Source organism: Tamandua tetradactyla, chromosome 25, assembly GCF_023851605.1.
Source record: "Tamandua tetradactyla isolate mTamTet1 chromosome 25, mTamTet1.pri, whole genome shotgun sequence".
Taxonomy (NCBI): Eukaryota; Metazoa; Chordata; class Mammalia; order Pilosa; family Myrmecophagidae; genus Tamandua; species Tamandua tetradactyla.
Window position 1 is genome coordinate 1,292,209 of NC_135351.1, and position 12,569 is coordinate 1,304,777.

Here is a 12,569-nt window from a genome sequence, read left to right on the forward strand (position 1 = left end):
TATTGTCTCCCATTGTATAGGAATTACAGGTGGTTCTGATTTAATTGTTCTTAGTTGTAATTGGGCATTCAGTATCGGCATCAAAATTTGAGAACCACTTCCCTAAGGAATCACAGACCTCAAACAGGGCTTTGCTGTTCACAGTGTGAGGTACATGTGCCCCCAGTATCAGCACATCCCAGGAGCTCTGCAGAAAGCAGAATCAAAGGACCCACCCTAGCCATACTGAATTAGGGCCTGAATTTTTACAAGATTGCAGAGATTCATATGGATCTTAAAGTATGAGCATTCCTGGTTCTTCAAGTTCCCACAAAATTGTGCTAAAAAATCAGTGCAGAAAAATGAGGTATAGCCACTGCCTTGCTCTGTTCATATCCAAAAACATTTCTGCTTAAAATAGAAAGTATATAGGTGATTGCAAAGAAAGGTATCCCCAAGTATTTTGCCTACATTGTAATAATTTAGCTTTCTTGATCTTAATAGTGAACTTTCTGTCCTGAACTGTTTCCCTTGCTTGGGTGTTGGATTAAAATGAAATGTTTTTAGATGAAGATACTCAATACCACCACTATTACGATAACAAACAGCAGTGTCCTGCTCCATTTCTTCACATCCTCAACAATACTTCCCAGAGGTGACCATTTTCAATTCTTTTGATGCTTCTTTATATATCACAGTTCTTAAAATACATTTTCATGTTTTAAGTTCATCTTTTCCAGTTTACCCTCAATATATAGATGTCTTTGTGTTTAACAGAAGGTGAGTAGTTGTGAGTCTGCACCACGTCTACACTCTTCCCAGCCCTAGTCTTTTTTTTCATGTAAAATGTTTTATTGTTCTTTAAAAAGGGTTCAGGGTTTAACTTTTTAAATCAGCCTGCATACCTCTCATCATTCTGACATCTCTCACCATGTCACACTGGCTTCAGTATTTCATTAAATCTTAAAGAAAAAAAGGCTGTTTTAATTTTGAGGGGGAAAAAATCCAGTTCTGAGAGCACTTAACATTTGTCTATAATTTAAAACAAAATAAGGGTATTTCTACAGATTCAGCTTCACACCCTGGGTGTCTCAAGGTGCTGCTGCAACTGCTACTGCCACTGTCCGCTTTGCTGCCAGCCATGCTCGCCTTCACCCCCAGAACTGAGATGGGTTAACAGGATTTGGAGTGCTTTTTCTCTTCTTTGGAATGATTCTCTTTTTTGACAAAGCACTTCTGGCTATTAGAAATGTTTTATTTGTGGCTGATTTGGGTTTTGTAATTGGTTTAGCTTCTTCTTCCAAAAACATAAAATGAAAGCCATAGAATTTTTCCTGGGTGGTATATTTGTAGTCCTTATTGGTTGGCCTTTGATAGGCATAATCTTTGAAAATCGTGGATTCTTTCTGTTGTTCAGGGGCTTCTTTTCCCTAGAAGAGTACCAGTGCTTGGATCCCTCATGAATTTAGCTGGAATTAGATCATTTGTAGATAAAGTTGGAGAAAGTGATAATATGGTATAACAAGTGAACTGAAGACTCATTTGAAGTATTGTATTGTTTATAAAATCCTTTGAAGAATATTCAACACAAAATTAAATTACATGCTCTTTACAGAAGTTTAAAACATATAGCCTACAACATCAGTTAGCAGAGAAGCAGTGAAAACAAGCTTCTAGTTAAGTGATCTGAGAAGACAGCAAGCAAACAGAAGGAAATGAAATCTGTTACAACCTTTATTGAAACTCTTGATGGTTATTTTTATTGTTTTTTTCTTCAATGTGTGAAATATAGCCATCCCTAGAGAATTGTGATCCTTGTCTCTTTTCTTTTTATTTTGAAAGTTCAGGAGTGTCCATATGGAAAATTTGCATTTTAGAAATGCCCACTGCAATGGCAAAAATACTTCCAGTTGCACTGTGTCTCCAAAAGTGATATGTGAGATAAATTGGACTATGTCATTTTAATGTATTAAAACCAAGGAAAACCCAGTTTTGATGTATGAATTACATGTTTTATAAACATGGTTACAATGAAATTTTGTCCTTCTAAATCTTAATTGTACACTTGATCTTAGCCAAAGGTTAAGAAGCAATGAATCTTAAAGCCAGGTAGAAATCTGAACTAAATATTCTTTGTTGGGTTATTCAGAAGTCATCCTTTACCAGTTTTTAGTATCTAAATTATAGCTAGCCACTTTTTTGGGCAGCACCACACTCTGAAAATACTCATACTTTTGGGGAGTCTAACCTACATATTTGTCCATATTCATTGCATCTATACATTTTTTAGAAAGCACTCTTGACCATTGTTCTAGTTTGTTAGCTGCCAGAATGATATACCAGAAATGGAACAGCTTTTAAAAAGGAGAATTTATTAAGTTGCAGGTTTATAGTTTTAAGGCTGTGAAAATGTCCAAATTAAAGCAAGACTATAGAAATGTCCTACCTAAGGCATCCAGGGAAAGATACTTTGGTTCAAGAAGGCCAGTGATGTTCAGGGTTTCTCTCAACTGCAAAGGCTTATGGCAAACATGACAATGTCTACTAGCTTTCTCTTCAGGCTTCTTGTTTCACAAAGCTCCCCAGGGCATTTTTCTTCTTCATCTCCAAAGGGTTCGGGCTGCATGTGCTCTCCTTGTTCTTAAGCTTTTTGCAAAATGGTTCCCTTTTCAAGGGCTCCAGTAAGCAGCCCGATTGAATGGGTAGAGACATACCTCCATGGACACCATCTAATTCAAAGTTACCACCCATAACCCACTGTGCTCACTGTTTTATGAGCCCTGGTTCCCAAGTTGGTACCATCTCTGGGGCGGTTTTTGCTGCCTGTTCCTTCCCAGGAGGCCAGTTGAAGCAAGGGCAATTCTGCACCCAGCCAAACACATTGTAACAATAAAACTAAACTCTTAAAAAAAAAAAATGGTTCCGCAAGGGTTATGCACTAGAGCAACTTTCCAGAAACCTACAACCTCCAGATGGGTCCCTGGGCCAGATGTCTTGAAACCTAGAGAGCCCAGCCTGTGCAGAATATCAGCTAGTTCTATCTCCCTACCCCATAATAGTGACAGACCCTTCCAACATGAAAAAGTTAGAATGGTCATAGCCCAAACACCCCTAAAGAGAGGGATGGAAAGATCAAAGGTGATGGTGGAGTTATACAGTGAAGATAGGACTTAACAAATGAATATGAATGCTTAATCATTAAATTGATATCTCTTTTAGTCTCCAGTATCTTTGTACAGCTAGAAGTAAAAACCTAGAATTGTGGAATTTTAGCTCATGTCAAACTCTGAAATATATTCTACAACTAATTGTGGTGCTGTGCTTTGAAATTTATTGCTTTTTTGTATGTATGTTATTTTTCACAAAAAAAAAAATCGATTGTGGTGATAAAAATATTTAAGCCTTCTAGCCTCCTATATTCTGGAGGAGCTAGAAGGAAAAATATGAGAGGATCATATGATAGCCCATGACAAACTCTGGGATGTACCCTCTAACTACTAGTTGAAAAGTGCTTTGAAAACTGTTGCTTTTTTATTTCTTTGCTTTGTATATATGTTATACTATACAATAAAAAAGTTAAAAAAAAAAGTTACCACCCACAATTGGATGGGTCATATCTCCATGAAAAATCAGAAAGCTCCTACCCAGCAATATTGAATGAGGGTTAAAGGACAGGGCTTTTCTGTGGGATACACTACAGATTCAGACTGGCACAACCATGAAGCTTGTCTCACTGAATAGTCTTTTTATTTCAGTCCTACGTGATGCAAAACCAAATGTAGTTTTTCTTTCTTGTTTTTGTCCTTTTTTGGTAAATTTTAATAGCAGTTTATTATTTTGCTTTTCATAAATTAAAATAATGATTGATAATGCTTACTTTAAAACGTGAAATGTTAAAAGGATAAATTTATGACTTTTTCAGAACTATTCGTATAACCTGAGCTTTCTCCTTTTTCAGAACATAAAAATTAATATGCATCACATATGCTTCACTTGAGCACTCTTTTAAATTAATAGAGAAAATATCTTAGTTCACATGCTATAGTTATTTTACTGTAATTAAACTGGTTAGTTTCATAAAAACAGGACACTAAAAAAGTGATGTATTGTCTTTTCTCCTGTCATTACCTGACAGCAGTAGGAAACAGCAGTTGCTTCTTCCATAGTGGTTTTCCAAGGGGGCACCATTTGTGGTAGATGTAGGAATATATTTTCACAGCCACAGCATTATTTATTTACCACTAATGATTGTGTTATTTACTTTTTCTTTAACAGTTGTGAAGCATTTTAAAGCATAAAATCATAATTGAAGTTTGTGATTTGTATTTATACGTGTCTACAAACATATTACAATTTATATTATTTTTGAGTGAAATCTCTTGATGTAGAGAACTCCCAACCTTCATCATCGAAAGAACAAAATATTAGTACATAGTTTAATTGGTTCAGTCTTGTGGATTACTGCCTTTTTGGTACTGGCATTTGATTTATGATATAATCTGTAAAAATGAGCATTGACAAATGGAAACTCCTACCTCAGTAGCTCATGGAATTTTAAGGGACCTAGTTTTGTGTCTTATGTTCTTCAAAAAAGTAGTTTCATCCTCACTTGGAAAGTGTCAAATACATATATTTGGGGGATCAACTTATACAGGTGCCCTGTAAGACTCTTTATTATACATATTTTTGACCCTTATCATTGTGGTGGCTAAATAATTCCTTTTCAGTGTAAGAACATTATCTGTGAATTTGTAGAACATCTGTATTTAATTTCTTTGTAGACATGAATTTCTATCAAATGTTCTTTGCACTGTACCTTTTTCAACAGTCTTATTTCAGAAAGCTCTGCTTTTGGACAGAAGCATGGAAAGCATTTGATCATCTCCCAGTTCTTAGTAAGATTGAGAGGATGGAATAATTTTCAGTTTTAAAGGAGTCTAGTTAATATCATATGTGAGTTTGGGACTGGATGGCAGCATTTGGTATTTTTTATTCAGCACTACTGGTGAGGCTCTCTTTTTAATCATACTAGCCTTCCGACAGAAGGCACTGTGTATCATACTGTCTCTCTCTTTGCAAAATCACCTTCTGTCTCTGAAGAAAGCGAACTCTGATTATTTCTATAGAGATGGAGAAAAGGTTGAATACTGCTTAGCCTAAAGTGTTTTTGTCATTGTTCAAATGTATTTTCTGTAACAGAAACATATTTGGAATGTTTTTCTTTTTCCTTTATAAATTGTAATTCCTGGAATACTGCTGCTTTAAAATCTCTAAATCAGATTATATGATCTAACAATTGAATATTGTAAATACACTTATCACTCAATAAAAGGTACTTTTCTATTCAAGGTACTTTTTATATTACTTTATACATCCTTCTCATACAGAACTGGAATGCACTTTTCCTAAATCAGGCAGACACTGATATTGGGACATTGTGCACGTGCGCACACACACACACACACACACACACACACACACACACCCTCCCCCCAAATGACAAAAATCAAGAGTATATCAGAGGGGAAATGTTTGTTATGGTATTGATCAAAACCCTTGGAGTCAACAGATGGTTTGTCTGAGCTTGATGTTGTTTTGACCTTGAGCCTGCATTGAAGGAATCTATTATCATGTTCTTGAAATAAAGAATTTTAGATAGTAACATCATTTCACTTTAAAATCCTAGAAGCAATTTCAAAAAGCATTATTTTGTTTTATTTTGGGGAATGGGGAAGGAAAGAATCTACAGATTTGCGTGTAACTGAAACTCAAAACATCTCTGGCAGTGAAAAATAGTTTACATAACTGGCCACTCTTTGAGGTATCATCAGTGTGTACAAGTTCTTGGTCCATTCCTACTGGCCTAGCTGATCCTAATAAGATGGGAAGCTTATTGCTCTGCACAGTAAATTCCAGCAGGAAAAGATGACTCTTAGAAGCAGAGCATTATTAAATATGTAATAATTAGGTGAAAAGAGTGCAAGAGCTCCTAATGGTACCTTTCAGCTTTGTCAATGCAACCCAGTCACAACTGCCTCCCATAAAGGAGCAGAAAAATAGCTTGCCTTGATCAGCACATTGAACCCAGCAAAGAATCTGCAAATAGTTTCATTGGCTGGAAAAGGGAAGAATTCTTCTCTCAACTAAGTTCTTTGAAAAGAGAAACTCCTATTAAAATCCCATTTCCTAGGGTTCATGGGCGGTTCGGTAGTAGAATGCTTGCCTTCCATGTGGGAGACCCGGGTTCAATTCCTAGACCATGCACCCAAAAATAAAAGAATTAAAAAAATCCCATTTCAGGCAGGCCACGGTGGCTCAACAGGTAGAGTTCTCACCTGCCATGCCGGAGACCCAGGGTCGAGTCCAGGTGCCTGCCCGTGCAAAAAAAAAAAAAAAATCCCATTTCCCCATTAATTTACCAAAACGAAAGGCTCTTGACTACTTTGCCTAACATTGGATAATGTTTTCAGGAGAAGAAACTAACACAACCACCCCATCATCAGTAAAGATGAAAAACTACCTGGAGCATATAATATATATGCTACTGCTTTTTGTGTTTTTGGTGTTTATTTTTTCCCTAATAGTGCCCTTTCCCTAGAAGAGGTAGTGGGATGAAGGAGAGGAGAGAGAAAATATATCCTTCCAACCCTCACCAAAAAAGAAATCCCACCATAGGAGAGCTATGTGCTGAACATAATTGAAGAATGTGCTCCCCAATCACATGGTTATGCATAGACTAATGTTCTGTTGATTTTTCTTAGAGACCTATTTTGAAAAATTTAAAAAAAAAACAACAAAAAAACAGGTGACAAAGACAGGAGATTTTGAAATAATTCAATCCTGGCAGAAATTCAGACCAGCACTGAGAAGAATCATCTTTCACTAAATCCCTTTTTCTTTCTCCTTTTCTTAAACACTTTATTCATGTTATAAAGGGATTTCTTTTTTGTTTACTTTATTCCATTCATCAGGAGAGTGGTTGAGGAGTACTGAATCCATCACTACTTTAATGACATACTTAAGATGACAGATTCACATTTCCAGGTATCGAGAGTTCCCTCCAAATGACACAATCAAATTAGCCTTTGTTTATATTACTTTCTACTGAACACAGCAATGCCCATTGGTATTTCTAAAGCATTATCACGTCTTAGGTGGGTGTTTCTCCAGGTAAAGCAGCTGTTTGGAATTGAATGCCCACCTCCTTTTTTGTCTTAAAAACTGAACTGCATCTTCATGCTTTGTTCCACATTCAGTCAAAGCAAGTACAGTCAACACAGGTGCCATTCCCAATCCTACAGCACAAAACACTGCAACACAGCAACGTGGCTTTTCACAAAATTTGTTTTTTAATAGGTTTAGCCAATCATCTACTATCTTGATTACTGAGGGTAGAGCTCCATCATCAAATGGCTAATGTAGAACGTGTATTCCTTCCTTTTCAACTGGAGTTTTATCATATGTAGCATCACAAACTTGTAGAGTTCTTACTCCATACTTCTTAAGTTTCTCTGTGAACTTGTGGAGGGTAGCATTTGTAGAATTGTGAGTTTTCAGAAAATGCATGTTCTCATAGGAGATCTCCACAGGGACTGGGCAATTCATTATGGCAAATAAAAAGTGTGAGTGTGAGGGGAAAATGGGGGTGGGGGTGGGCAAGGGGAATCAATAAATCTTGAAATGTTTCACAGCAGAAAACATTAAAAAGACCATTAAAATGCCTATTATGGAGCATTGTTTTCTCTATTCAACTTGTTTATTCCTTAAGAAGCTTCTCTCCTCCAGATACCCAGAAGGATTTAGAATCCACTAGAGTCTAAATTCAAATTGGGCCTCATGACTGTAGATGAATACCTTTGGACTCCAAAAAAACTCCATCTACAAAGAAATCTTAAGCAGACTTCATTCACTACATTTATGCACCACTGAGACAAGTTAAAAGTATAGATCTCTTTCGACTTTTGTTTACTTGATGCTTAATTTTATAGGAGTCATTAAAAGAAATATGCTCGAAGTTTTTTTTAAAAAGCCAACTATTTGAGGCCAGTCTCAGTGTCCAGAGTCTTCAAGACAATGTTAATTACAGCACATAGAACAGCCGAGCTCACTTGTCAGCAAAAATGCTGTGCTGAGCCTGGCAAAAGTCTGCCCTCGTCCTCAAAAATCACCATAAATGTGCAGTGTATATTCCAACGAGAAACGCCAGCCAGCTGGGGACTGGGTATTGAAGTCCAGCAGTGGTGGCAGTAGGAGCAAGGAGACGCCTCTTTCCTCAGTCACCTCGGCCATGGCAATAGTGCCTGGCCACCTTTGCCTCTCCAGTCATCATTTATCAGCTCTAGCATGCCAAGATAATTATAAAATTTCTTGCATTACTTCACCAAATTCATCATAATTTTTTTTTTTTTTTTGGTGCATGATCTGGGAATTGAACCTGGGTCTCCCTCATGAAAGGTAGGCATTTTAACCACTGAACTACCCTTGCACCCATCATAATCTTTTATATCTAATTTTTTCCACCTGGGAACCCTTGTAGCCCTTCTCATACTTACTCCAATCATGAGTTCTCTGAGCATGTTGAAAACCTTGATACTGGCGCATAACTTTTCATGCCATTGCAGCAGCTTCCGCCTCAGATTGGCTGTCCTGTTTGTGGAATCTTTGGAATCCCCCTTTTTGGTCCTTCTAGTACTAAATTTTGTCCAATAACTTTCTCATGACTTGTGAGTAAGTGGGGAGTTGGTTATGAGCATAGATACTTATAACTGATAATTTGAATGGATAAGAGAGCTAGTATAAATCAAACAATGAAAGAAAGCCATCTCATTTTACTCTTAGAATTTTTAAAAAGCTTTCTTTCATTAAGTATTGATGCTGATACCTGTTTACATATGTGACCTGTATATTATTTTCATGGAGACTTTGGGCCTCTCTTTGTACCAGCATTTCTGAAATAGGATAATACTGTTCCTGTATCAGATTTCACCACCTTCTCTTCATATAGCTTCATCATGATACTAATCATGAGTCTGCACCTTGGCTCATGTGTCTGACAAGTGTATTATATTCCGAGTACGGTTAGACCAAGATGCGGTGCCTCTTCTTGAGAGCAGAAGGTTTGGAGTTCCTGTGGTGGTTTGGGGGAGAGTTGACTGGGGATCTTTATAACTGTACATCACATAGTTGCTGTTTTAGTCTGCTAAAGCTACCAGAATGCAATACACCAGAGATGGATTGGCTTTTAATAAAATGGGATTTATTTAGTTAAAAGCTCTTTAGAGGAGAGGTAGCTAGCTTTCATCTGAGATTCTCCATTACATGGGAAAGCACAGGATGATGTCTGCTAGCCTTCACTCCTTTCTTCTGTGTTACAACTGCTTTCCCCACGGTAATTCCTTTCTGCATTTCCAAATATCTGGGCTGAGCTGTGAATGCTGAGATGAGGTATGCCGAGCTGCTTGGGTTGTGCTGAATTGAGCTCTCTCTTTTAAGCTTCCAGCTAATAAAATTAAACATCACTCATTGTGGAAGGCACTCCCGTTAGCCAACTACAGATGTAATCAGCCATAGATGAATTTCACATGCTAGTACTTCAAGTCCACAGCAACAGAACTATGGACGTCATCACCTGGCCAAGTTGACAACTGAACCTAACTACCACAGTTGCCTGTACAGTATCATAAGCATCTGTGCAGGGGTGAGGTTTTATCCTCACCCCTGCACAGATGCACATCACAGAGACTCAGTAGGGAGTCAGGGAGAGATGGGTTTTAATGGGACAGGAAGCTGGCAAGAAGAATGGAATTGTCCTGAAGCATTTCCAGTCCAGAAATCACTCATGAACCCACAAAGTTACTTAGTCTGAGCCATGAGTAGTTTTCTCCTAGATAAGTTCACACCTTCAGACTTACTTTACCTTGAATAGTGGCCTGTAGGGGTAGGCCTCAGCATTCTTGGTACTGAGGGGCATGCTTGTTCACAGGCAATTTGTGGGCTCAGCAGTATCTAGCAATAAATGCATAACTTCTTCTGGGGTAGGGAGTTTGGTTTGTTAAAGCTGCTGAGATACAATATACCAGAAATGAGTTGGCTATTTCAATGGAAATTTATAGGGTCACAAAATTCTAAGGCCATGAAAATGTCCAAATTAAGAGATCAAGAGGAAGATATCCTCTCTGAGGAAAGGCTGCTGGCATCTGGGCATCCTCTGCCACATGGGAAGGCACATGGCGATGTCTGCTGGTCCTTCTCTCCAAAATGTCTTTGAGCTTCTGTGGGTTTCTTTCCTAGGCTCTTTCCAAAATGTCCGTGTGAGTGTTTTCTTTCTCAGCTTCTCTGAGCTCTCTCAGTTTCCTGTCTTTTTCCCTCCCATACAGAACTCTAGCAAGGGGATTAAGACCCAGCTTGAATTGGCTGGGTCACAGCTCCATGGAAACTACCTAATCAAAAGATCCCACCCAACGATAGATCTGCCCCCAGAAGATTGGATGAAACAAGCGTGGCTTTTCTGGGGTACATAACAGATTAGAACCAGTGCAGGGGCCCTTCGGTTCCACTGCATTGATGGCCTGCTCATTCAGATTCCTGGAACACCTTACACCTGTCCTGCAAGACCTTGTAGATACCGGCCTATATTTCACCAGTTTGAAACAGCATCAGATGCTGTCATCAAAACCTCTGTTTCCACCAAAGTATGTACTACTAATAGGACCCTTTTCTTCACTGTTGCCTCTTCCACACTGAACCCTAGAAGGGCAAGTATCAAGTCTTTCTCAGCTTTGCACTCACAATGTAGCAATTGAAAAGACCCAGAAATTGTATTGACAGACTGACAGACACTCTGATTTGGGCATTTGTTCCTTATTAAAGCCCATGTTCTGGGATTAATGTTGAAGGAAACCACCCATTAGGGAAATTTTTGAGGAGCTCTGAAGTCAGTGACCAGGGAAGAAATGATGAGAACTGGTTGGTATGGGAGCTTCTTGAGTCTGTTTCAAAGGGTGATTAGATAAAAGTCATCAGTAACTCAAACCCTTACTTACAGTGAACACCTGAAGGAGGGTGGCTGAGGATGGGATAAAAAGAAATGTTTGATCCCAACTATTTAAATTTGTGATGACTTAGACTCCTTGTTTCAGATTAAAAAGCATTTATAACATAATTTAACCTGTGGTAATGACTGAGTTTTCATAAGTGGACAAGGATAAAGTATATTTTTATCCTGTGTTCTTCGCGATCCCATTACATGATTTTAAAGATTTCCCTTTTCCGTTTTATTGAAACTATTTCTATGCTTCGTATTTAATTTGTGAACAATATTTATTGGATTACTTAAATTATAGTTTCTATTGTGTGTGTCCTGTATAGGTATTTTAATAACGAAGTCAGATTTCCCACTATTGTAGATAAATATGTATTAATATAATATTGCATTTTCTTAATTCATCCTGTGAGGTTTTTTATCTTCTTAGAAGTATTCCTTCCAGGAATAAGTCATTGATTCGAAGATGTTTGATACTGTTTAAAAAATTTGAAAATTTTTGGAAAATGCCTCTTTAACGATTGGCCTATTGTCTGTGATTAGTATATTTTAATCTTGAATCAAACATTTCAGTATAATTCTGTTCAACTTAAATACAAATTTTTCTAATTGGATTAAATGTCTTTTTCTCGAATTTCATACTTCTCATGATTATTTAAGCCCTGGCTAGAGCCACTGGGCCTGATAACCACAAAATAATATTATAATTAAAAATAATGAGCACTCTTTGTAAAGGTTATTTCAAAAGAGCTCTGTATGCAACAATTTATTTTATTGTTCAGAATAAAGAGTTGGCTAAAATACCACCCACATTGTATAGATGAAGAAGTTAGGTCTGAGAAGGAAAATAGCCTTCTCAGGATAAATAGATCATATTTCATTGTGCTTGAATTTATCCTGGGCTTTACAAGCATTAGGAGGATTTGACTACAGGAATCATTAAATCCCAGCCTCCAGTCTTAAAAACCATTTGGAGTCTAGAAACATGACTATTTCTGGTACATCTAAGAGTTACGTAACTGATACCTCCCTGCACCAGCTACCTGTTATTGAGCCTTCCTAAGTGGCATATTGAAGGTTACCAAGCTGTAGCTGTCCTTGTGGAGGCCTACAAAAACAATATTGTTTGCAGAAATAGGCCCTTCCAGGTTGAAATTGATGGTTTCCAGGAAGAAATATTTTTATGAGGGCACATAGTAAGTACTCTCCTGGATCTGAGGCTTTGGGGGCATTTTTCAACAGTTCAGACAATCCTAGTAGGTCTTACAGATCAGTTCTATCTCCCATGCTTGATAAATATAATTCTAAACATTTGCCATGACTTTTCAATCTCCAGTTTTGCCTTTCTCTCACATTCATCAGCTCTTGTGAATCCTATTTCACAAATAAAACACGTGCTTTGGAAGGTAGATATTTTCAGTCATTAAATTTGAAAATACTCCTCTACTGGCATCTCTCCCATTATAGAAGAGGCATTATATTTTATCCTAGCTATCTTTATTTCTAGCTTTGTGTTTGAATCCCATTCCTTCCTGTAGTTTCATGAATT

At 37.5% G+C, this 12,569-nt stretch overlaps 1 protein-coding gene and 1 pseudogene across 1 annotated transcript in view; one reads left to right on the plus strand and one right to left on the minus strand.

Annotated features, from left to right (window-relative positions):
* Positions 1-12,569, plus strand: part of LOC143668893 (uncharacterized) — a 45,411-nt gene that overhangs the window by 23,024 nt on the left and 9,818 nt on the right. The gene's annotated exons all lie outside the window — the stretch shown is intronic.
* LOC143668894 (protein tyrosine phosphatase type IVA 2 pseudogene) lies at positions 7,123-7,584 on the minus strand (annotated as a pseudogene).